This window comes from Vicugna pacos, chromosome 32, assembly GCF_048564905.1.
Source record: "Vicugna pacos chromosome 32, VicPac4, whole genome shotgun sequence".
In the NCBI taxonomy this organism is placed as follows: Eukaryota; Metazoa; Chordata; class Mammalia; order Artiodactyla; family Camelidae; genus Vicugna; species Vicugna pacos.
Genome location: NC_133018.1, coordinates 8,133,466 through 8,157,403, shown reverse-complemented (window position 1 = coordinate 8,157,403; position 23,938 = coordinate 8,133,466). Strand labels below are relative to the sequence as shown.

Below are 23,938 nucleotides of genomic sequence, written 5' to 3'. Positions count from 1 at the left end.
CACTTAACCTCTCTGAGCCTCAGTTGCCTCATCTGTAAAATGGGGGTGACAGCAATACATGTGGCATCTGGGTACTTGAAATGTGGCCAGTGTAAGTGAGGAACTGGCCTCACAGGAGTACTGGGAAGTGTCAAGAACTTAGGAAATGTTAGAACACCGCCTGGCACACAGCGACTGCTCTTCACTCTTTGGCTTTCATTTTCTCATTTCATCCTCAGCTGAACTTTCTAAGGCAGGGATACTCGTCTCCATTGGATAGATGAGGAGATGGAAGACCCGAAAGTTGACGTGATTCACAGAAGCCCCCCAAAGCGAGTTTCCAAACCGGGCTCTGTCCTCATGATAACATCCTTGGTCTCATGTCACATGGTTCAGAAGATGGGCCCGGCAGGAGAGGATGGTGGGGTGTGGGGGGGCATCACTCTCTCTTTCCCCTGACCCATGGGCTGTCCTGAACGACTGCTGGAAGGGACGGAGGGGGAGCGGCCCCTCGGCCCAGATTCATTCAGTCCACAGATGTTTCTCGAGCATGCTCTACATGCCAGGCAGTGACCAAGTTGCTGGAACACATCCAGGGCAGCACACAAGGGCTCTGCCCTCACGGAGATGACATTCTCGTGGGGAGCAAGGAATCAGCATGTGATAAAGGCTTAGAAGGCCACGCCTGGGATGGGAGAGGAGACAGGCCCTAGGGGGTCAGACTCACGTGAATTTTCTAACTCAGCAGGATTTCCCCAAGCCCAGCAGATCAACGGTCCCAGGACAGGGGAAGGAGGGCCGGAGCATGCCATGCCAGCTCAGGAGGCAGGTCACCGCCCTTACAGAGCAACCAGGGAGGGGGACCCCACGCAAGTGCCAGAGCTCAGCCATCAGCCTTGCAAGCCCTCTCTGTGGGAACCAGCTCCCAAACATTCCATCACCCTGGCAACCACCTACCCTGCTGGGGGGCCCGCTGACCTCACCATCCCAAGCTCTAAACCTCCTGCCCAGAGTCAGGGGTGGGGGTAGGGGTGGACTGGAGTTCTCTTGGGTGGGGTCCCTGGGGATCAGACATCTCTGACCCACTCTAGAGGGCAGCCAGCCAAGAAAAGTCTGCCAGAATCCAGTGGGGCAAGCAGGAGAGGAAACAAAATAATTCCAAGGCTTTAGATGAGGCTTGAGCAAAAAAAGCATGTGGGGCGGTTTAAGAGGAAAAAAGAAAGCAGACTGGCATGCTGCCTTAGAAGTACTAGCCCCCAGTTACCGAGCACGTACTGTACGCCAGGCACTGAGCTAAGGGTTCGAAATGTATCGTTGGATTTTGTCGGCGCTACCCCTCTCCATCACGCCATCTGACACTCCCTTATTAACCGTCTCTTTATTGGGGCTCAGAGAGGCGGGTTCACCTGCCCAAGGCCACACAGCTGGTAAGGAGGCAAGCTAGAATCTCCCTCTCTCTCTCTCCACAGCCCAGGCTCCCAGATCCAGGATCGCCCCTTCCTGGCTACCTATGCATTTTTACCTAAAATGATCAAAGCAGGGCCCCCACATGCCATCCTGCCTCCCCCTCTGAGGCCCAGTTCAGCACATGCTGGGGCTGGGGAGTGATGAGGGAGGGGGTCACGTCACCACCCCCGTACTCAGAGGCTGGGTGTCTTAGGTCAATCCAGCTCTCTGAGCCTCAGTGTTCTCATTTAAGAAATGGGAACAAGATTGGAACAAACAGAGCTGTGAGGAATTCCATAACATCCATCATGCCTAGAACGGATTGCAAAAACATGAGCATTAAATATTCTGATCACTGCCACCAGGCACATGGATGAAGACTGAAAGAACACAAAAACTAAGAAGCCAATGGCCTGGTGAGGTGGGGTCGGCCAACTTCCGTGAAAGACCAGAGAGCCAACAATTTCAGTCCCCTGGGTCCAAGGGTCTGTCGCGGCTACGTCACTCTGCCTGTGTGGCCCAAAAAACAGCCGGAGAGGACACATCAAGGAACGCACGTGGCTGGGTTCCAGTCAAGATCGTAAAAATCAGGTGCCGAGCTCGATGTCCGCTGGCCAGCGAGTCAGGCCCCTGATCCATGGGCGCTCCTCCCTGGAACTTGGACAAACTCACAAAACACAAATGCAGGAGCTGCTGTGGGAGCCAGTATGTACTTGGGTTCTAGACCCCATCTCGGAAGGGCCAGTGGGAGGACTCAGGTGGCCAGCCTTGGGTGAGTGAGAGAAAAGTGGACAACTCAGAAAAACAAACGGTTGATTTTTTTTCAATAAAAGCGCAGGCACACACGGGGAATCAGCCCGTGTCTGGTCTGCCGCCAAGTAACACTTAGGGAGAGAGACCTGTGTGTGCCTGGAGCTTTGACGTATGTTTTGCCTCTAACAACAACCTGGCGGGGGGGAGGCGTTATTATTAGCCCATTTGACAGCGGGGGAAGCTGAGGCTCAGAGAGGTCAAGTGCTCAGCTCAAGGTCACATAGAGAGGAATGAGCGGAAACTGACCTGAAACCCAGATCTGTCTGATGTCAGAAGCCAAGTTCTTAACCACTACCCCAAACACCTACGCTACCCAGCACATAAATGGGGGCCATGCATGTCTGAGGTCACGTGGTTGCTCAGGGCCTTGATCGGCTCGGCCTCCTGGCTCCAGTTCCCCAGCCTTGCCCCCAGCGCCTGGAGCGGCCCCTGCTCTGGGGCTTCCTGTTCGGGAACACGCAGGGCCTGGCCTGATAGAGTATAAACAGGAAAGGGCCAGGGTGACCTTGCAGGGCCCAGGGTTTCCTGTACCCGCCGCACACACAACCCTATCTCAATTTCTCTGCTAGAAGCTGCCAGGACTCAGGGTGGGGTCGGGGGATGAACACTGAAGTGGGAGCTCTACACACTGGCTTGAGTCCTGGTTTTGGTGATTACTAGCAGTGCAGCCCTGGTTGGAGCGGGGGAGGCAGAGAACCATGTTACCTAACTGCTCTGTGCCTCAGTTTTCTCGTCTGTGAAATGGGGATGCTAACAGCAGGAGGGAGGTTTAATTAAATAAATGAAGTGACTGACAGTGCTCGCTCAGAGCTTTTTTACTGGATTACTGTTATTTCTTCCCTTTAAAGTGGTTTGAAACTTTCATGTGCATCAGAATCACTCGAAATGGTTAAGACACAGACTCCTGGGTCCTGCCCCCAAATATTCTGATTTGGAAGTTCTGAGATGGAGCCTGGGGAGCTGCTCCTCCCCTTGCTCTATGAAACACTGGGGCACTGAATTCAGCACTCAGGGACTACTGACCGGCCAGGCAGGGGAAGTCATACAGTCAGAGCGTGGGGACCAAGAGTCTGACAGGCCCAGGTGCAATCTAGGCTCACCCACTCGCCAGCTGTGTGACCCTGAGTCGGCAGCTTCTCCTCTCTGGGCCTTACTCCCCTCATCCCAGAATAAGATGCAGACTGTGCCCGCCTGGCCGGCTGTCGTGAGGCCAGCACCGGGCATGAGTTTAGTGATAGCTGCAATTTCACACTAATTGTTTCTTAGGAGAGACACAGGCCTGTCGGGAGGAATGTCAGAGCAACAGACGAGCCATGCAGAGGGAGATGGATGCCAGGGCAGGGACGTGCATGTGGCTACAGGAGCACCTGCCCGCACAGAGGATGCCCAGGGCCACGCTCAGCAGACAGACAGACTGGCACCACCACAGGCAGCGTCCGCACCACTGCTGACCTCCCACAAGGATGCAGAGCAAGAAAGCACTTCTCCGATCAGGCCACAGATAAGACAGGCAGACAGGGAAGCGGGTCCCCAGCTCACACAGCCATGCCGGGCAGCGGCAGAACTCACCAGGGCCCAACTGATCGGGTCTTTGACCTTTCTGGTGTTAGAGATCCCACCAGCCGTATGGGGAAACCTAGGGACCCCTGCCCAGAAGAGTGTTTTTCAATGGAATCAAATACAGAGGAGTAAAAGGAGACCAATTATATAGTCAAGTCTGGCTAAGAATACAATGATTAAGATGTATCTGTAACTGAATCACTATGTCGTACGCCAGAAACTAACACAATATTGTAAATCAACTAACTTCAATTGAAAAAAAATTAAAAAAAAAAAAGATGCTGTGAGAGTCGCCTATATGCTCCTAGATTGAAGCAATGAATAACCAGACCGAGGGGTGGGCCTTGTAAAGACTGTAATTTGCATGGAGTGACAGGCAGAGTTAACTAGAGCAAGAGAAATATGATATGAAGTTATATACATGGTTTCTTTTTTTTCAGAAAGTTGAGTTTGTTTTCTTTTAACACTTTATTTTTTGTTGGTTTTTTTGGGGGGGGATTAGGTTTATTGATTGATTGATTTTTTTAATGGACATACTGGGGATCGAACCCAGGACCTCGTGCATGTTAAGTACACGCTCTACACTGAGCTATGCCCTCCCCTGATATATATGGTTTCTGTTGGTGACCAAGACTCAGCTGCCACTGCTCCTACAATTCTTGAATTTTATAGAATAAACATAAAATTTTACAGAATAAACAAAAAATACTCCATGATGACTGCCATTTGTCACCTACACTGACACCTACATAGATGTTCATTAGGGTAAACAGAGATGTCATTTTTTTTCCCATCCAAAATCCCGGGATCCTGGGGACCATCCAAGGACTATGGCTCGTGAGCCGGGAGCTGCACTCCTGCCTCAGGGGGACCTTGGGCACCCGTTCCTTCTGGTTCCTGCCCATTTCCTCCCTCCACCAACAAACATGAGTGGAAAAGTCTGATGGCATATTCTGGGGACGTGGTTTGGGTGTTTTGATTTTCCTTAGAATATAAAAGTCGGAGACAATAGAACTATTATGAAAGAAATGCGACATCCACCCACGCCGGCAGCACACACCAGCATGTGACCCTGGAGATTAACTCAAGTCAGAAGTGCATGGAGGACACTGGGGACTTGAGGGAGTGGGGGGTGACCATGGCCTCAGACACACGGTGCACATGGCCCCAAGGGGAAGCAGAAGGTGAACAGAGCCCCAGGCATGCAGTTGCACCTGCCTTTGCCCCAGACTCCACAGCGGTGCCCTCTCCTCTCCTTAGGCCTCGGTTTCTTCATCTGTAAAATGGGTCCAGCAAGTCTTGCTAACCAGGCTGCAGGGAGGATGTAAGTGAGATGGAGGCTTAACTGGGAGGAAGAGCAGAGGGCTGCAGCTACTGCTGCTACCTACGGGTCCCCAGCGAGTCTACCAGCTCAGCCAAGGATGGGCCATGAGACCTGGGCCTGCTTTAACTTCAACAGCCTTGGTTTCCTCATCTGTAAAATGGGCCTGAACTGCCTGCCTCAGAGGGCTGCTGTGATGACCACTGCAGTAGGTGCTTAGGGCAGGACTGCACAGCAGGAGGATTTTAGTAAATACCAGCTCTTAATTTATCATCATCTCTCATTAGATATCCTAACCACATACTCCACAGTACAACCATAACAGATCTGCATACATTTGTAAGAAAGGACTCGTTACCCTGCAGGACATCTGGGATGCGACGTTGGAGAATAAAAAGGTTACCCAATCCCACTCTGGTGAGTATTGATGTTGGGAAAATACTCCAGAAAGGTCCACCCTAAAATGCTAACTGGGCTTCATTTATTTCTCTAGAATTTTCTAACTATTCTACAGTGGATATTTAACAATAATGTGATGTAAAAGAATAGAAAAATGGAATGGGGGTGTTTTCTAGGTTTGTTGCATAACACTGAGCCTTGAGCTTTGGAATACAGAGTCTGCCTTGGAGAAAGCCCAGAGTATGGCCAAGGTCACACAGCAAGGTCATGGAGCAGCCAGGCCTGGGCCTGGCTTTCTGGACACCCCAACCCAGACTCCTCTCTGTCGGCATCGTGCTGGTTCATTCTCCTGTTAAGATGAGGCAGGCTGGCCTCTTGGTGAAGAGTCTGGATCTGGAATCAGACTGCAGATCCTGGCAGGGCCATGAGCCACGTGACCTTGGGCAACACGGTTAGCTCCTGTGGGTGTCAGTTTCCTCCTCTATACAATGAGAATCAGACTTGCACAGTGCCATATGGCTCTTGTAAGGGTTAAATAAGGTAACACATGTAAAGCACTTTGTATCCTGCCTACCAAACAGTAGGTACTCTAGGCCCTATTATTACTCAACAGGTACAGGGAGACATTTAGATTTGGGTACTAGGGAGCCATGGCAAGTGTTTGAGCAGGAGAGGAGCAGTATGACTGTGAAGCTATATGGGGCTAGCAGCCAGTGCCCACCTACAGAGACTGCTTCTTGCTTCACTCCACACCAGGTTGGGGAGATCTTTCCATATCTTCCAGATCTTTCCACCATCACAGGCTCCACATCCTTGGCAGTCCTCCCAGTGCTGCTGGGCAAAACCACAATGCAACTCCCACAGGCTACACCCCTGCCACTTCCAGGCTTGCCCACTTCCTGGGTATCAGCTGGACTGGTGAACATCAAGTGATCAACAAGCTGGGGCACTTGAGCAGCCCACAGAGCCTGGTGATGACCAGGAGGCCCAGACACCTGGCCAGGGCCACAAGGTGACAGAGGAGACATGGCCCCTACACCAGAGCCAGAAAGACTGGTTTCCAGCAAGCCTCGCTCCTACTTTGCTGGGTGACCTCGGGAAAGTCCCTTTCCATCTCTGAGCTCAAGTTTGCCCATATGCAAAGATCTCAACTGCTTCATCTGCTAAGATGCAGCCAGATGGCTGCAATGCAGTAAACCAACAATGGTTTCCTCTGACAGCGCTCCCACTGTGCGCCAGGCACTGCACTGGGCGTGTCAGGTGCACATTAAACCCCCACACCCTAGAAGTGGGTCCTTGTGCCATTCTTACTTTTCAAATGTCCTTAATTACTCAAGTCACAGGTACCACCTCCATATTTAATAATAACAGAGAAGGCTTCAGTCTCCTTGGAGCAAAATCTCCAACCCTGTCCTCGTTCCCCTTTTCTAAGAGGTAACCGCTGTCAACCAGTTTGCTGGCGAAGCCACCCACACCTGCTTTCTATGAGGTTACAGCCAAATTCATATCTGAATAGAAATAACATAAGGCCTCTCTCCCAAACACCCATCCTTTTATCTTTCCATTCATCCGTCCCTCCCATCCACATGCTATCCTACCACACCAGTGGATCTCAACCGGGGTGGATTTTGCCCCTCTGGGGACAAATGGCAATGTCTAGGGGACAATTTTGGCTGTCACAACTCAGGGTCATCTTATGGGTAGAGGCTAAGGATGCTGCAATGCCCAGGTCAGCCTCCACCCCAAAGAATCATCCAGCCCCAATGTCAGTAATGCCAGGGCTGAGAGGCCCTGGATCACGCATCTCCTGAAGCTGACTTGCTTCACTCCACACCGGGTTGGGGAGGTCTTTCCATAACAGCATCTTGATTCCGTCATGCAGTAAACGTTGCACGGGCACCTACTGTGCACCGGGCCCTGTTCTAGCACGGGGCCATATCAGTTAATAACACAGGCAAAGCCCTGGGCACTCAGAGGGTGCTGCCTTCCTCTTGGGAGACAAGATGCACTGAAGTGCGGGACCCCAGCAGATCTCCCTCCCTGTTTTCAGTCACTTCAGAGCATCCCCAGAGGGAAATGGCTGACCTCTCACTCAGCCAATGCCTTCCTGATGGACACTTAGACTGTTTTCATCTTTGATGCAATGCACCGTATCACAGAGGAATAAACCTCCTTGTGCCCATGAGTGAGAGGCACCCCAGGACTTTGCTAACGCATCAGCAGGGTCCCCTGGAAGCTTGTTAGTCCTCTCCCGGACGTACAGAATCAGAGTCTGCATTTTAACCAGACCCCAGGTGTCCCCAGGCACATTAAAACTCGAGAAGCATGGCTCTACCCTAAGTAGCTACCTAAAAGCAGTCAGCTGGTTTGGGGGCCACACATCCTCTACATTTCAGCAGAAACTGCCAGTGCCCCCCAAAAGACCCTCCTCCCAGCGGTCTACAATTCTCCCATCTGCACCTACTTTGTATCATCAGACTTTACTGTTTTTGCCAAGCTGAATACTCCTCCCATTTTCCAGATGTGGAAACTGAGGCTGAACAAGGCGTCAAGACAACCAGAACCTGGGGTTGATGGTTTCTAAGGCCTCTCCCAGCTCCGACTTCTGGGATCTGGCCACATTCTGGGCATGTGCCACGCCAGCTTCCTGCCCAAGCGCTCTGGCTCCCAGAGAGCAGCTCAAAGCTGGGAGGCAGAAGGGCTACACCTCAGCAAGCAAAGGACGAAGTCCCGAGAGAGAACAGGCTCTGCAGAGGGTGGGGGAGCTTCTGGAAACACCACCGGGGAGGCTGGCCTGTGCCCATTCATGTCCAGTCATCCAGGACAAAGGACCACCTGGGGGCATGGGGCAAACCTGCCCCTGTCACGCACAGGATGTAACACCAGGGCTCTGGGATAAGGGCGAGGATGGGGGCCACACAGCGGAGGGAAAGGGCTCTGGAGCCAAGGAGCAGGTTGGACTCCAGCTTTGCTCTCACTAGCTACACATCGTAGCCTCAGTCTCCTCTCCTGAAAAATGGGCTCATGCCACTCACTGCAGGGGGCTGCTGGGACGACTTGTGTGCAGATCAGTCAACAAACAGCAGCTGCCAGCTGGAGCCCTGCCTTGGGCTGGCATGGCTGCATTCAGCTCACCACCTCCTCCCGGCAATCGGCTGTGGCTGGCACTGCCATCCTCCCCCCTTGACAGATGAGGAAACTGAGGTCAGAGAGGCGCAGCGCCCCTTCCTTCATCGTACACCGCGCTCTGGCCATCGGAGTAGCAGCGACCTTGGACCCACGGGATCAGATTCCTCATCTGATCACTCTCTGTCAAGCTGTGTGACCCTGGGCAAGCTACTTTACCTCTCTGAGCCTCAGCTTCCAAAGCAGCGAAAGGGGGACATTGCGCAGAGACTGGAGATGGGAAAGCACCCTGGAGACTGGAGAAAGTACAAGACATTCCCTCCCCCGCGGATCCACTATCATCCCAAAAAGACCCACTCTGGGAAGACCTGTCATCCCTGAGCAACCCTGGTCTCTTCTGTTCTCTGGGTACAACAAGGGTGAGGCCAGGCAAAGCTGGTGGCCCCCAGGGAGAGAGTGCCACTTGCTCACGGTCACACAGTTGGTAAACAGTGGAGAGCAGGGCCAGGCCACAACAGGTGGGATGTCAAACCTGAGAGGGGTCCAGGCAGCAGCCAGGGTGGCGGTGAGGGCCCAGCTGGGGCTGGTGCGTTTCAGGAATGGCGGTTACGAGGAGCAGGAAGACCTGTCCTGGCTGAGGGCTCTCCTGCTGGCTCTGAGCTGCGAAGCCTCTTTGAAGGATCGGTCAGTCCCAGGATGTGCCCGCCTCTCCCCAGACGCTCCTCCTCCCGCTGGGCCCAGCCTGGCCACCTGCCCGTGGACTGGCAGCGGGCACTACCTGTCTGGGACACCAGGGCTCCTCTCTGCAGCCACGGCCCAGGCTTTCCAGGCTGTGCTGTCTCCCTATGGCTGGTCTTGTCCCGTCCTCTGGAACCTTCTCTCACCACTGCGGCCAAAGGGCATAGCTACTTTAGAAACCTGACCACATCACCCCCCGTCTAATCCCTTTCGTGAGCCCTCCACCCCAGCATGACAGTCCGGCTCCTCCCTGAGTTTATAACAGCAATATCCAGCAGAAGTTCAAGGTGAGTTGTACGTGGAATTCAATTTTCCAGCAGCCACATTAAAAAGGTAATAAAAAAAAGGTAAAGTAAACTTAATAATGGATTTTATTTCACCTAATATATCCAACATATTATTATTAATCAATATAAAAATGATTAAGGAGACATTTTATCCTCTTTTTTCTTAGTACTAATTCTTTGAAATCTGAGTGTTTCTTTTACTAGCCCGTCTCCCTGCAGGTGATAAATTTACAGAGGAAATACCTGATCTGGAGTTAGAGCTCATAAGATCTACAGCTGAAAGAGTACATTCGCGTCCCAGGATAGTTTTACACACATTTCGAAGTTTTCCAAGAACGGAATGGGGGATCTGTTTTGAAATTTAAATTGAAATGATGTTAATATAAAAAAAAAATTCAGATCTTCAGTCACACTCGCCATGTTTCAAGGGCTCAACAGTCACGTGTAGGTTGTGGCTCCCAGAGCAGACACACAGGTGAAGTCCTTCCTTGTCTGGTCCCCATAGCCCTCTCCTGTCTCATTCCCAGCCTGTCCTAGACGCGAGTGAAACCTCCCAGCGTGCCCCAAGTTCCCGTCCCCGTGATTCATCCGGGCCCCTGATCGGCATCCCCTGCTTCCTGCTAATTCCCACTCCTTCCTCCAAGATTCATCTCCAGGTTTTGGCCTCTGTGCAGCCCTCTCTGGCATCCACTGCCCGGGATAATACTCCTAGTCCCCCCGCTCGTTCCCCTCAGTTCAATGTCACATGGTTGTGTAATCGTCTACCTCGAGGTTCCCAACCTCAGCGTGCTCGACATTTGGGCCAGAGAATTCTAGAGGGGGCTGGCCCGCGCCCTGTCAAATGTACAGCAGCATCCCTGGCGCCTACTTCCTAGATGCCAGTAGCATGCCCTCCCCAAGTGGTGGCAATCAAAACTACCTCCAGCTATTGCCAAGGGTCTCTGGGGGCACAATCACCCCTGGCTGGGAACCAGTGCCTGGCATACAGAAGGCACCTAAGTGCGCACCTGCACAGAAGAGACTTACCTGAGTTTACTCTACCGTGAAGCTCACCTCCTCCAGGAAGCCTTCCGTGATGCCCTAGCTTAGTTAGTGCTTCCCCGGGGTTCCCACAGCTCCCTGCACTTACTCCCAGTGCAACCTCCCCCAGGAGAAGAAACTGAGTCTGGTTCACTGCCGCATTTTTCAATGCCTTGCCCAAGACTGGTGTATAGTAAGTGCTTAACAGGTATCTATAGAACTGACCTGAGAAACAGGGATAACTTAGGTTGAAAAAGCCTCACGGGGCCAGTTTTGCCTGGCTTAGTTCAGGGCTCTTTCATGTCCACAAAGATGCTAATCACAGTCACAGCTCCGTTTACACCCCAAGCACTAGGCAGGGCTGAGAGAGGGCAACTGGGGTTCAGACACGTGAGGGCTTGAACTCTCTTCAAAGCAATAATTTGGAGGCTCAAAACTCTGGTTCCTCCTCTTACTGATCAAAAGAACTTACACGTGGAAAAAGATATTTGCAATACACATGGCAAACAAGACGTCTGCATCCAGCATATATAAAGGGCTCTGTGAAATCATTAAGAACAGGACAGGCGACCCATTAGGAAAATGGACAAACCTGAAGAGATGCTTCATCCAAGAGGTTATCTGAATAGTCAATAAGCGTACAAAAGGGCGCTCAATCTCACTATGCAGCAGGGAAATATGTGCAAAGTAAAAGTACAACGTGGGGCCACTATACATCTTAACAGGCTACCAAAAAAAAAAAAAAAAGAGGATTATACTAAGTTCCACGTTCCAAGTTAAACGTCCCACGGGTGGGAAAGTAGCCTGGCACAATCTCTTTGGAAAAACTCTTTGGCATAAAGAGACGAAAGCTGAATGTGCACCTTCTGTGCGATGCAGCCATTCCACTCCAGTAGATATCATCAGATAGGCACCTGACGGTTCATGTTTCTGTCTATCAACATCAACTATCAACACGTTCCCGGCAGCACTATCTGCAATCACCTCCTCCCCCAACCTGGAAATGACTCAAACACCCATTAACAAGAGGATGGATAAATACGTCGATACAAATAAACACATCTCTCCTGACCAGCCAGGGGAGAGGACAAGCCAGAACGTCACATCGCATGGACGAATCTCACCGGAGATTCTGCTAGGAAACTGGCCCCCAAAGCCAGTACAAAAGAGAACGTATAAAAAAAAAGAGAGAGAGAGAGAGAGAACATATGTTTTTATGTATCTAAAGCACTTCATACTTTAAATGCCTATAAAGTACAAAGACAGGCGAAATTCAGCTTGAGTAGGAGACTCTGGGATGGTAATGACCCTTGGAGTGGGGGCACGCCTGGAGGGGGCACAGGTGTCTTGAGGTGGGAGAGGGGGATGCTGGGCACATGCTCTTTTTGATCTGAGTACTGTCACAAGGGCAAGTGGATCTTTGGAAAACTCACCGAGCCGTCCCCTTCCAGTGGGCACCTTTCCGTCTGTATGATCGACTTCAAAAATATAATAGTCCTAAAGCATCACATTTCACCAAACCCGGCCGAGCATCCCCTCACCCACACACCTTTCCTGTCTGTGACAGAGGAACACACAGGACTCCATTCATTCGCTCGATTAACACTCGCCACCAGGCACTTCCCCAGGGCCAAGCTTGGTACCAGACACCAGGAACATAAAGGTGAATTAAGCTTCGGCCCCCAATGGTGCCACCCACACCCCAGCGCCTGGCACTGCCACCCCCCAACCCACGCTCAGTAAATGAGCTGCCAGGTTGGGATGGCTTCTGATCCGAGGCCAAGGAGATGATGTCTACTTGGCTTCCTCTCTGTCTCTCCCCCTGGGTGCGAAAAAGTTTTCAGACTTTTTCCTTATGTTGCGCCAAACCCAGCCATCCTGGCCTGGGGAGCAGGAGTCTCACACAGCTACTTGCCTGCCACCCTCTCTCCTCCCAGCCGCCAGGCTTCCCTCTGCTCCCTGTGGGCCAAGGTCTCTGGGGTTGTCATCTCCAGCCCACATCTCGCTCCTTGACACCAGACACAGCCATTAACTCTGTCCTCATCACCTCCATTTGGCACTGAGCTGGGACCTCAAACTGAATGCATCCAAAGCTCATGTCCCGGTTTCTCACCTTCATTCACCCCACTCCAGCTGGGGGGCCGCTCAGTCTGCTCGGACTGCAAGCCTCGGGCAGAGGGGTGGGGGCAACAAAAGCTTTGGCTCCCCTCTGTGTCTCCCAACCCTCCCAACCCGGCAGCCAGTCCTATCAACAGCGCCTTCAAAACAGCCAGGCAGCGATTTCTGAGATCTGACGCTGAAGGCACAGGTAAGAGACAAACTGGGTGTCATGAAAATTCAAACATTTTGTGCTTCAAAAGAGCCTGTCCACGGGGTAAAAAGGCGACCTCCAGAATGGGAAACTCTACCTGCAAGTCACAGATCCGAGAAGGGACTGATATCCAGGATCTACAGAGAACTCCTGAAACTCAACAATCCCAGACCAAACCACCCGATTCAAAAGCAGGCAAAGGACGCAAAAGGACGTTTCTCCAAAGAGATACAAACGGCCAACAAGCCCATGAAAAGATGCTCAACATCAACGAGTCATCGGGGAAACGCAAATCAAAACTCCAGTGAGACGCCACCTCACACCCATCAGGATCGCAACGGCTAGAAAAATGAACAGAAAAACAGAAAAAAAAATAACAAAGGTTGGCCGGGATGCAGAAAAAATGGGAACTCTTGTGCATTTGTGGGTAGGAATGTAAAATGGTACGGCCACTGTGGAAAACAGCACGGAGGGTCTGCCAAAAATGAAAAACAGAACTACCTTATGATCCAGCAATTCCACTTCCGGGTATGTCTCCCAAATTGTTGAAAGCAGGGTCTCGAAGAGGTATTTTTACACCCAAGTTCACAGCAGTGTCACTCCCAACACGCTAAAACGTGGAAGCAACCCAAGTGTCCATCGATAGAGAAACAGATCAACAAAGTGTGGGCTAGCCGTACAACGGAGTATTATTCAGCATTAAAAAGGGAGGAGATCCTGACACAGGCTACAACCTGGATGAGCCCTGAGGACATTACGCTCAGTGAAATAAACCAGGCACAGAAAGACAAGTACTGATTTGCACGTACATGAGGTCCTCAGAGTAATGGAAATCATGAAGGCAGAAACTGTGCCCATGGTTGCCAGGGGCTAGGGGATGGAGGACGGGGAGTCAGCGTTTCATAGTTAAGAGTTTCAGTTTCCCAAGATGAAAAGAGTTATTGGGATGATGGATGGTGGTGATAGTTGTAGAGCAACACGAATATGTTTAATATCACGGAACTGTACACTTAAAGATGGTTAACTCGGTACATTTTATGTTGTGCGTATTTTAACACAACAGAAAAATCCCCACTACACCAGAGCCGGGACCCACTCACTTCACATCACTCACACTTGCTGGGTGTTTGTATTTTGTGTAACCACTTCTCACCGCCCTGGTCCAAGGCATCTTCATCTCTTGCCTGCCTAACTTCTAACTGGCCTCCTGGATTCTGCCCTCCTGTCATCTGTCCGTTTTTCGTTAGCATCCAGAATAACTGCATGAAGATGCAAATCACATCCCGGCCCTCCTCTGCTCTGAATCCTCCTGTGGCTCCCACTTCACTTGGGAAAAGCCAGTCTCCGTAAGTCCTCAGGCCCTACAGGCTCAACCCTTGCACCTTGCCTTTCCATCTTCATCCCTCTTCCACCTGGCCTCACTCTCCTCCAGCCACACAGCCCCCTTGCTGTTATGCGCGCGCGACTCTGCACCAGTTGTCTCTTCTCCCCAGCGCCTTCCACTGGCTAACCCGGCCCGTAACTGACTTCCTGTATCACGCACTCACTGTCTGGGGCCCTTGAGTGCTTTGTGCATCAGAGTAGTGTGTGACACACACGCGGCGCTCAAATATTTACTGAGTAGAATTCTCACTCTGGGCCCCTCTCCACTTGGCAACCAGGAAATACCCGACTCCCTAGGGCGACCTGAACTTAGCACATCCCAAGCTCAGCCCCACCCATCACCTCCCTCCAGGTCCTTCTGCTCCACCCCTCCTCTCTCAGGGTGCGCAGGACACTTTCTACTTGCATGAACAACGCGGCTAAGCCTCCCCACTGTCCTCAGGAGGTCATTCTTCCCCTGGCTGATGGCGACCTCGTTATCTGATCCCTGAGCTCTGGCTGAACGTCACTTCTATCAGCCACGGGGGCGCCACACGGACCCCTGATCTGCGGATCCACATTCTCAATCTCTCTCAAGCTCCATGAGAGTGTGGATACACGACCCAGGCCTGGACAATGACAGCATTCTGCTCCAGGCCCCAGTGTTGGTTCAGGGATAGATACACGACTCAATCTAGGTCAGTGAAAGTTGGCTAGAGACTTTTACCAGATCCTCTGGAGAAGTTACACAAGTAGGGTATGGGGCTGTCTCTAATCACCACTTGCGAGTCTGCCTGAGACTGAAGCCAACGCAAGAAGGCGGAGCTGACAGATGGAGACATGAATTTCTGACATGAGTTGGGCTCCTGGATCCAGTCATGCCTGAAGCCAATCCTACCCCTCAATTTTTTAGTTAACATGAGACAATAAATTTACTTTTTTACTTAATTCCAAGGGAGATGGGTTTCTGTTTATCAAGAGCCCCTACCAACAGGTACCTGCATACATTTTCCCCAACCTTATCTTGGCCTGTTATTGCCTCAGGTCAAGCATCACCTTTTCCAGGAAATCCTCCCTGAACACCCCAGACTGAATCGATTAAGCACCCTTCTATGCCTATCCTTCACCATTCTCTATGGTAACAGCTGTCTATCCCTTCTTGAATGTAGGGAGCTCATGGACTGAGGGGTCCTGCCATCTTTAAGAAAACTTCTTTTTCTATTCCTAAACTTAACACAGAGCTTGACACACCCACAAGCATTCATAGTTTATTTTCTGAGATCACTCTGCAGATCATTACTTTTCCCCAGATACCACAGAGCGATGAGAGAATGGGTTTTGCAGGAAGATAGAGAGGAGTTTGAATTCTTCACCTATAAGCTTTGTGACCTTAAGCAAGTCACTTAACCTCTCTGAGCCTCATTTTCTTATCTATGAAAGAGGAGAGTGGCTAAATATACACAAAGGCCTTACTGGAGCAGAGTACCACGTTGGAGCAGAGTAAATGCTCCATTAATGGCAGTGCCTGCCTCTACTTTCTCCTCCAGGACACGAAGCCTGCCTTTCTCTTTCATTTCTGTTCTACCTCTGGTGTGGGCATCTGTCAACCAACCTGCCTGCTGAGAATGCATTCTCCTGTCTTCTGGGATCTGTCCTTGTGACCAGGATGGGGCTGACCCCATGCCCAAGACCAGCATCTGAGGTCTGGTCAATAAGAGGATACAGACACTCACGGATGGGCACGAGACTCCAGGTGGGTGAAGAGGAATCAGTCCCAGGATTTGCAAGAATTATTAGAGAAATGGCTCTCTTATAGTCAAGAATGCTAAGTTAGCAGGATGTATGCCTGGAGATGTTACTGGGGAGAGCGTGCCTGATAATGAAGAGGCCACAGAATAAAGCCTGCCTAAAAGACAGAGAGCAAAAGAGACAATGCCCTGATACAGTAGGGCACCTGGATACAGCTATACCTGAAGGCAATCTACCTTCAGACTTACCATTTACCTAAGCCAATAGATCCCTTTATTTTACATCTTCACTATTTTAAATTAGGATTCTATCACTCACAGTCAACTTATACACACATAATAGGCTGTTTTTGACCTCTGCACGCTTACCACTCAAGTGGTGTCCTCCCAGGCCCCAGAGTGTTTTTTTTTTATTTGTTTTGACAAAACTAAGCAAAACTGATTTCTAAAGTCTTATTTGAAGACTCACAGTGACAGCTGGAGCCAGCTAACCACTCTCACTTCTGCCCCAAGGGCGTGGATTTGAGTTTTCCTCAGGAGAATATCCTTACCAGAGGTCAGAAGGTTGTTTCAAGACTTTACACTTAGGAAGTCTTTGGCTAACTTCCTCCTTTCCCTGCCCCCTAATTGTAGTTTATGGCTCTTCTGATTGTATTATCATCCACGTCTTTGTTGTGGAGGTTTTGCAATGGCCGATGGCCAAAAAGGTAGACAGGCTTGACCGAGAACAAAGCAAGTAATGAATACTTGCTGATGTAATGTTTCCAGATAAGACGGAAGACCCTCTCATGGGTGGGGGATTTGGTGGGGGTTTTAAGTGCACAGTTTGCAGGCCTGGGTCTGAGGCAGCACATCAACGGGAATCCAGTGTCCTGGGACATTAACCTGCCCGCTGCCTCCCTTCTGAACAAATGCAGCCCCAGGACCAACCGGGAGACCCTCCTCCCTCTCACTTGCTCCTGAAGCAGGCAGAAGAGGAAAAATTTCAAAGACTTTGAGAGCTGCTCAGAACATGAACACTTTAAAAATCAGAGGGAGGAACCCATGAGAAAGAAGGGGTGTTTTCTCGCGGTTCACTGACTTGCGAGGCCAGATTCAGAGTGAGTGAATGGCCTTTTCCTAAAGAAAAGTGGGGAAGAGAATTGGGGCCTTGAGGAGGCCTGGGACCTTGCTGCAGAGGATCTCCATCGGCCGACTTGCCTGGACATTGCCAGGAACAGAGCCAGGGAGCAAGATGCTGTGGGAGGCAACCCTGAATTCCTCTGGACCTGTTTCCTCATCTGTAAAATGGGTGAACAACAGAATTCCTATTACTGTGAATTACTGAGCACCTCTATGCATCAGGTACATATAACTTTACCTACAATCTTCCCAGCAACCCAAGAGATGGTCACCAACATGATCCCCATTTTACAGGTGAGGAAACTGAGGCCCAGAGAGGGGAAGGGGTTGGCCCAAGGGTTCACAGCTTGTGCACAAGCCAACTCAAGTGTGCCTGACTCCAAAGGCCCTATCTTTCCACCACATCAGGGCTCCTCTTGATGTCAGCCCCATGAGTCATTATGAGGTTTCAGTAACATCACACACAAAAAGATAAAGACGCAGCTGTCTGCTCAGAAACTGGCAAGACATAGGGAGTCAGGAATTTGAGAAATGAATGGCTGGAGAGAGAGGCACATCCCAGCAGTTGGCATCAACCCCTCTGCCTGGGCTCTTGCTGTCCCTGGCCCTAAGCGGAGAAGGTCCCAGGGAGCAGAGCTGGGTTAAGGCAACAGTGAGCAATCACCTCCTTGCAGGGAAGAGGGACACACCTGGGTGTCCTCACTGTCCAGAATGTGGGCTCTCAACCGTGCATCTGACAGTGCCCAGCACTTCCTGCCATAAGCCCAACCCCACCGGGAATGTGCCACCCACCAGCCGACCCCACCAGAAGCGGGCCAGGGCAGAGCCGTCCTTTCCCACCCACTCTTGTGGGGCTTCACACCACACTGGTTTCTCTGGCCCATATGATGAGAGGACGTGCTGTGGACCTCCCCACCCCATGCAGCCCAAGACCACCCAGGGTCTCCAGCATGAAGACATGCTTAAACTTCTGGGGTTCAAGGCAAAACTCCAGCCTTTCCCACCTACCCCGACCCCACCAGTCTCACTCCCCGAACCCCTCCTTGGAGCCCCCAGTCCTCCCAGATGGTGGGTGGGGTTCGAAGCCCATCCCTCCACTTCCCCAGACAAGCAGTCCTATTCCCGTGCTCTGTTTCCTGCAGCTGAAAATGCGGATAATAAAAGCCCGTCCCTGGAGGGCGAGATGAGTTTGTACCAAGGAGGCCCTCAGCAGAGAAGCTGGCACACACCAGGGCATCAGTGATCACCAGCTACGACGATCACGATTTTGACACCAAATGCCTTCTTGTCCCTATACTGTTACTGACACTGTGCCTTCTTCCTACAACACCTCCCTTCCCTTCTCACCTCCTCTAATAATTACGGTGATAACAGAGGTAAAAATCCACCTGCACTTGCACACAGGTGCTCCCAGTTCTCAGGCCTTCGGACTAGAACTGAATTACACCAGCGGCTTTCCTGGTCCCCCAGCCTGCTAGGCGGCAGACCATGGGACTTCCCAGCCCTCATCATTGGGCCAGCTAACTCTTGAAATAAATCTCTTACATCCGTCTGTCAGTCCATCCATCCATCCATCCATCCATCCATCCATCTCCTATTGGTTCTGTTTCTCTGGAGAACCCTAATACATCTTCCTTCGTGTCCATTTCTTCGCCTAAAACATCAGCTCCCCAAGGGCAGGGACGGTCTGCCTTGCTCACTGGCTGGCTCTCCCGTGCCTAACACAGAGTCCAGCATACAGTATTTGCTGCATCAATGAGACCCCACGAATCCTCACAAAAAGCCACTGATGTATGTGATGACAGGATCACTTTAAAATGAAGACATGAAAGGTACAAATAATCAAGAACATCACCAAAGGCCACATGGCACTAAATGGTAAAACTCAGATTTTAACGCTGGGCTTTTGGATGCCAAGCTCCTGCTCTAACTGAGCAGGGAAATCCCATGTTCCACGTGGGGCTCCACCATGCAACCTGGGAAGCTGCCAATGGGACTGGTCTTCTTGAAACACATCAAGGCTGTACTTGGGGTGGGGGGACATTCCCAGGGGACTTTCTCTGTGCCATCAGAGCCTGGAGAAGTCAGATCTGAAGGGGCTTGTGGAGCAGCCACAGCCCCTGCTGAGAGCAAGCACGATGTCCACCCGCTGTGAGGTCAGCGACCTCTGACCCCACAGACCTGACGCCTGTGCAATCCTTGAGATGGCGTGTGTCATCACCTGGAGGATACAGAAGGACAGGAAGGATCCCCGGGGAGGAAGACCTCACCGAGACCCCCAGCAAGTGGGTAAGGTAGCCTCAAACCCGAGTCACCCGCTTCCTGGAAGGGCTCTGTCACATGACACTCACAGGGGCCACCAGAGCACCCACCAGCTCTCCCTGCCGCCTCCAGCTTGCAGGGGGTGTGGGACCCAGACCCCACTCTGTCCTGCAAACCTTTTTTCATGATCCTGAGCGAGTCACAACTCTCTAGACCTCGCTTTCCCATCCGCGAAAGGAAGGGGCTGGACTCCATTTCTAATCTCGCCATTCTCCCCCGGACTCTCAGCCCTCCGATCACACTGCTGGCCTACTGTGCGCTCCAGGGGGAGCCGTGAACACACTGCATGCTGCCTGCTGGAGGAGCTCATGGCCTCTCTGTGGCCAAAGAGCAAAAGCAAGACCTGGCGGGGCCTCACACCTACTCCTGGAGCCACGGAAGGTGACACCCCCCCACCCCAGGTAACGGAGCCCCAAACCAAATCAAACCCAAAGCATTCCGCCTTCTTGCAGCCAACCCCGGCTTCCTCTTCCTCCCCTGCAGCCTGGGGCCAGCTGGGCCGGGTGAGAGGCCCTGGGGGTGGGGTTAGCGGGTGGTGGGGGTGGGGATTCAGAGCCCTGTACTGCAGGGTGGCAGGCCTCCTGACCTCCCTCTCTTCACCAGGGAAGCCGCACACACCACGTCTCCCACACCTCCAATGGGGATGCTTGGCCGAGCCCCCGGGCTCTGTGCGGGTTCTGATGGTTCTAAGGCAGGATGTCACTCGCGGCCAAAGGAAGTGGGACAGAGTTTCTAATAAGAGCAAGGAAGAGCCGCGTTAGTGTGTGTGCAGGGGGGGAGGGGAAGGGGAAGTGGAGCAGGTGGGGGAGGGAGAAGACAGATAGGGACAGGGAGTGGGGTGGGGGAACCAGACATGGGGAGAGACACAGACAGGGGTCAGGGGACGAGAAACAATGAGAGGCAGAGAAAGCGCTGAACATTAAGAGCTGAGGTAGCTGCTTGTCTGGCCCCCTCCAAAACCCCCACCTCCTGCCATGGGGCTCCCCAGATTCCCACTTGCTGAGGACCACCTTCGTGACTTGGCTACAGCCGGAAGCCCCCTGACTCTCACCTCCTTAATGTTTCTCTTCAATGGATTCAATATTGTTAAAACATTCTTGAAAGATACTCTAACCTCACCCTCAGCTTAAATTAAAAAATAACTGCAAAAACAAACACAAGCAATCCTTATGCCTCCGAGCTGAAGGCTGCCGCCCGCCCCGGGAGCCCCGCAGAGGTCTGCTCTTAGTAAATCAGGAGGAATCTGGAGAGAAGCAAGGAGTTAGCTGAAGACTTTGTCCGGGAAGTCATCAGAGGATGAAGGGGAACTTGGAGAGGAAAACTCTTTTGTATTCTCCAGGGTGAAGTCCAGGGTCTCTGACATGGCCAATTTTAACAGCCTCCCTCCCCCAACATACACACACATACTAAAATGTCTGTGCCATGAACTCTACCAAACCTGCAAGGCCACAATTTTGCACCTGTGGTTCCCTTTTCCTAGAAAAGCTTTCCTGCCTTCCTCTACCCAGCTAACTCCTATGGGTACAATCAGCAACCCCTCCTCCAGGAAGCCTTCCCTGACTGCCTCTCATCCCTGTGCCAGTGTCCCCCAAAGAGCTGAGCACCCTGCATGGCCCCCCTGGCTCTCTGCCTCCTCCCCTGGAAAGCACAGGGCTGAGCATCCCCCACATCCTCCCAGGACTCCGCAAGGCCCCCAACTCCTAGATGGGTTGCACAGCCATTTGTTGACTCAGTGGGAGGACAAAGGAAGAAATGAAGGTACCAAGCACCCTGGGATGGGTTGAAATCAAACCAAGACCTTGTCTATGCTCTGCGAAAATTTTCCAGGCAGAAGTTCTGATGTGACAACAATGAGCTGACCTGGCTCCAACTGGCCTCACCCACTTCCTGGCCCCTGTGAGCCTCAGCTTTCTCACCTACAAAACGAATACAACAGTGTTACTATGACAGCATTGAGCTAAGAAAACTACCTGCAAAGAACTAAGGACCCAGGAGGCACTCAAATGTTAACTACAATCATTATTTTGATTACCACCTGACACTCACCGAATCACAAAATATTATTATGAAGGGACCCAAGAGATGAGTAGATCGAGGTTGCCAGGCGTTCCGTAAAGGGCCCAGGAATCATCACTTTCACAAAGTCTCCACTGGAACCGCTCGACTCTGCCACTGTCGCCCAGAAACAGCCACAGACAAAATGAAAATAAAACTTTATTCACAAAAACAAGCAGTGGGCCGCATGTGGCCCACGGGCAGTGGTTTGCCAACCTCTGATCTAGGCTGTCTCTGCTCCAAGTGTGGTCTTTAGAGAAACTATCCTGGAGTCCCCTGGGAGCTGGGTAGCGCGCAGTCACCAGGCCCTGCTCCGAACCTGCTGAGCAGAATCTGTACTTTGGGAAGGTCTCTAGGGGATTCGTGAAAGAGCTCAAGTTTGAGGGGTGCGGTAACTGACTTCCCAGCTTGGCACCTTGGGTCAGAGATGTAATTTACTTGTTTTCCTGTCCTGTCTGATGCCTTCGCCAAGCGGTTCACTCCAGGAAAAGTGGGACCTGGTGGCTTCCTGAACCCTGCACCCCAGCATCTAGCTGAGAACCTGCCACGTGTCCTTATTCAGCAAGTCACTGAGTGCCCAGTATGACCCAGGCCCAGTGCCACGGGCTGAGGACATGGCAGTGACCAGAGACACTAGAGGAGGCATCACTCAGTGGCTCTGAGCAGGGATGGTTGGATGGATGACTCCAGGAGGCAGCCACTGGAGTTGGGCGCATCTGGGTTGGAATTCCGGTGCTGTCGTATCAGGCCTGTGTGACCCCAGGAAAGTGACTTGAGACTTAGTTTCCGGGAAATGGAGCTGTTAATAACAAATGTCTCCCTGGGACCCTGTGAGGACAGGGAGAGGGTATGGGATGGTGTCCCCACAGCTGTGCAGGTGGTGGAGATGCGTTGGAACACAGACATACACTGGCCGGTACTCAGAGCAGAGGGACCTCGGCTGGCCCCAAATATTTCCCAGCGGGTTAGCCAGGGACCTGAGCCAGGTAAGGTGGGACCCTGGGGCTCAAAGATAGGGGCTCCTCACTCAGGGAGTGTGGAAGCGGGACAAGGGCTGAGTGTGTTAAAAAGCCTTGAAAGTTTACAGTGGCAGAAAAGGTATCAGAGGCCTCAGACAGCCTCAGATGGTCTACAAAGCAGAGCTGGAAGAACTCTTGGAGAACACTGAAGCCAGTGGTTAAAAATATAAATATTGTTTTTTAAAGCAATGGATCTACTTGTTGTTCAAGTGACACTCAGGCAGGTCCCTGGTGTTCTCAGAGCGCTGAAGACGTGCACTGGGCTGGAGGGCCCTCGAGGCCAGGAGACGATGGGGATGGACCAGGAGAGCCCAGGCCATCCATCTCTGGGGCAGCTTCAGGTCATGATGGTTTGGCCCAAGCTCCTGAGTTTCCCTAAAAAGTGAGACACTGAAACTATTCTCTAAAAATATTTGAATGTCTTCTTGTTTTAAAATCAAACACCATGGGGGCTAAACAAAAACCATCCCAGGGGTCGAAGCCATTGACTGACAGCTTGTTACAGCCCAACCGCCCATTTCACAGGTGGGGAAACTTGAGTCTCAGAGAGGGGAAGCAACTGGCGCAATGTCACACAGCGATGTGGAGGCAGAGCGGGGATCCAGCTGCCTCCAAGCTCTAGCCCACCCCAAATGCTCACAGGAGTGGGGGAAGAGGGAGGGAGTGGGGGGACTTTGGAGGGAAGGAATCTAGACTTCACAAGCCAAGAGCCCTGCTCAGTCCGTCTGTCCAGGAAGGCGTGTGATCAAAGGGGCAGGGAAGAGGATGAATTATTATTAATGACACGTAATAATTTTACCTTGCTGTAACATATAAGAATAATTCGATAATAATGAAACGATAACAACTGACATTTTCTGAGCATTTTCTACATGTGAGGCATTAAGACAGTATTGAGAACGGGTAAGATGGTAATTTCAAGTGTAGATCCTGGATTCTAACCCCGTCTCTCCCATCCTAGCTGGGCGACCTCGTGCCAATTATTCCACCTCTCTGTGCCTCAGCGTCTACACCTCACCGGGCCGCTGGAAGAATTAAACAAGTTCAAGTACACAAAGTACCTGGAACACTGCCTGGCGCCCACTAAGCCCCGTTGACAGTACACTTGTATTTACTGCCTCTGGACAGCTGGGGACGCCGAGGCTCACAAAGGGACATGTTGGAAGATTCCAAAGAGGTCTGACCCTGGGGTCTGGCACTTTGCCTGGCAGCAGGGTGGGTACTTGACCCCCACAACCCCTCCCGTGCAACACAGGAGGTAGGACCTATTTGCACCTCTGTCCTGCACGCGAGAAAATGGATGCAAAGGG

The 23,938-nt window shown here is 51.7% G+C and overlaps 1 protein-coding gene across 4 annotated transcripts in view; it reads right to left on the bottom strand.

The window, feature by feature from the left end:
- TPST2 (tyrosylprotein sulfotransferase 2) overlaps window positions 1–23,938 on the bottom strand; it is a 47,523-nt gene that overhangs the window by 19,558 nt on the left and 4,027 nt on the right. The window contains exon 1 of one of the 4 annotated variants that reach the window (XM_072953202.1): window positions 21,353–21,369. The exons of 2 other annotated variants lie outside the window; for them this stretch is intronic. The gene's annotated coding sequence lies outside the window, so the exon portion shown is untranslated. Of the gene's footprint in view, window positions 1–706; window positions 876–21,352; window positions 21,370–23,938 lie in introns of those variants that run through there. One more of the 4 variants, XM_072953201.1, reaches the window with a different exon arrangement.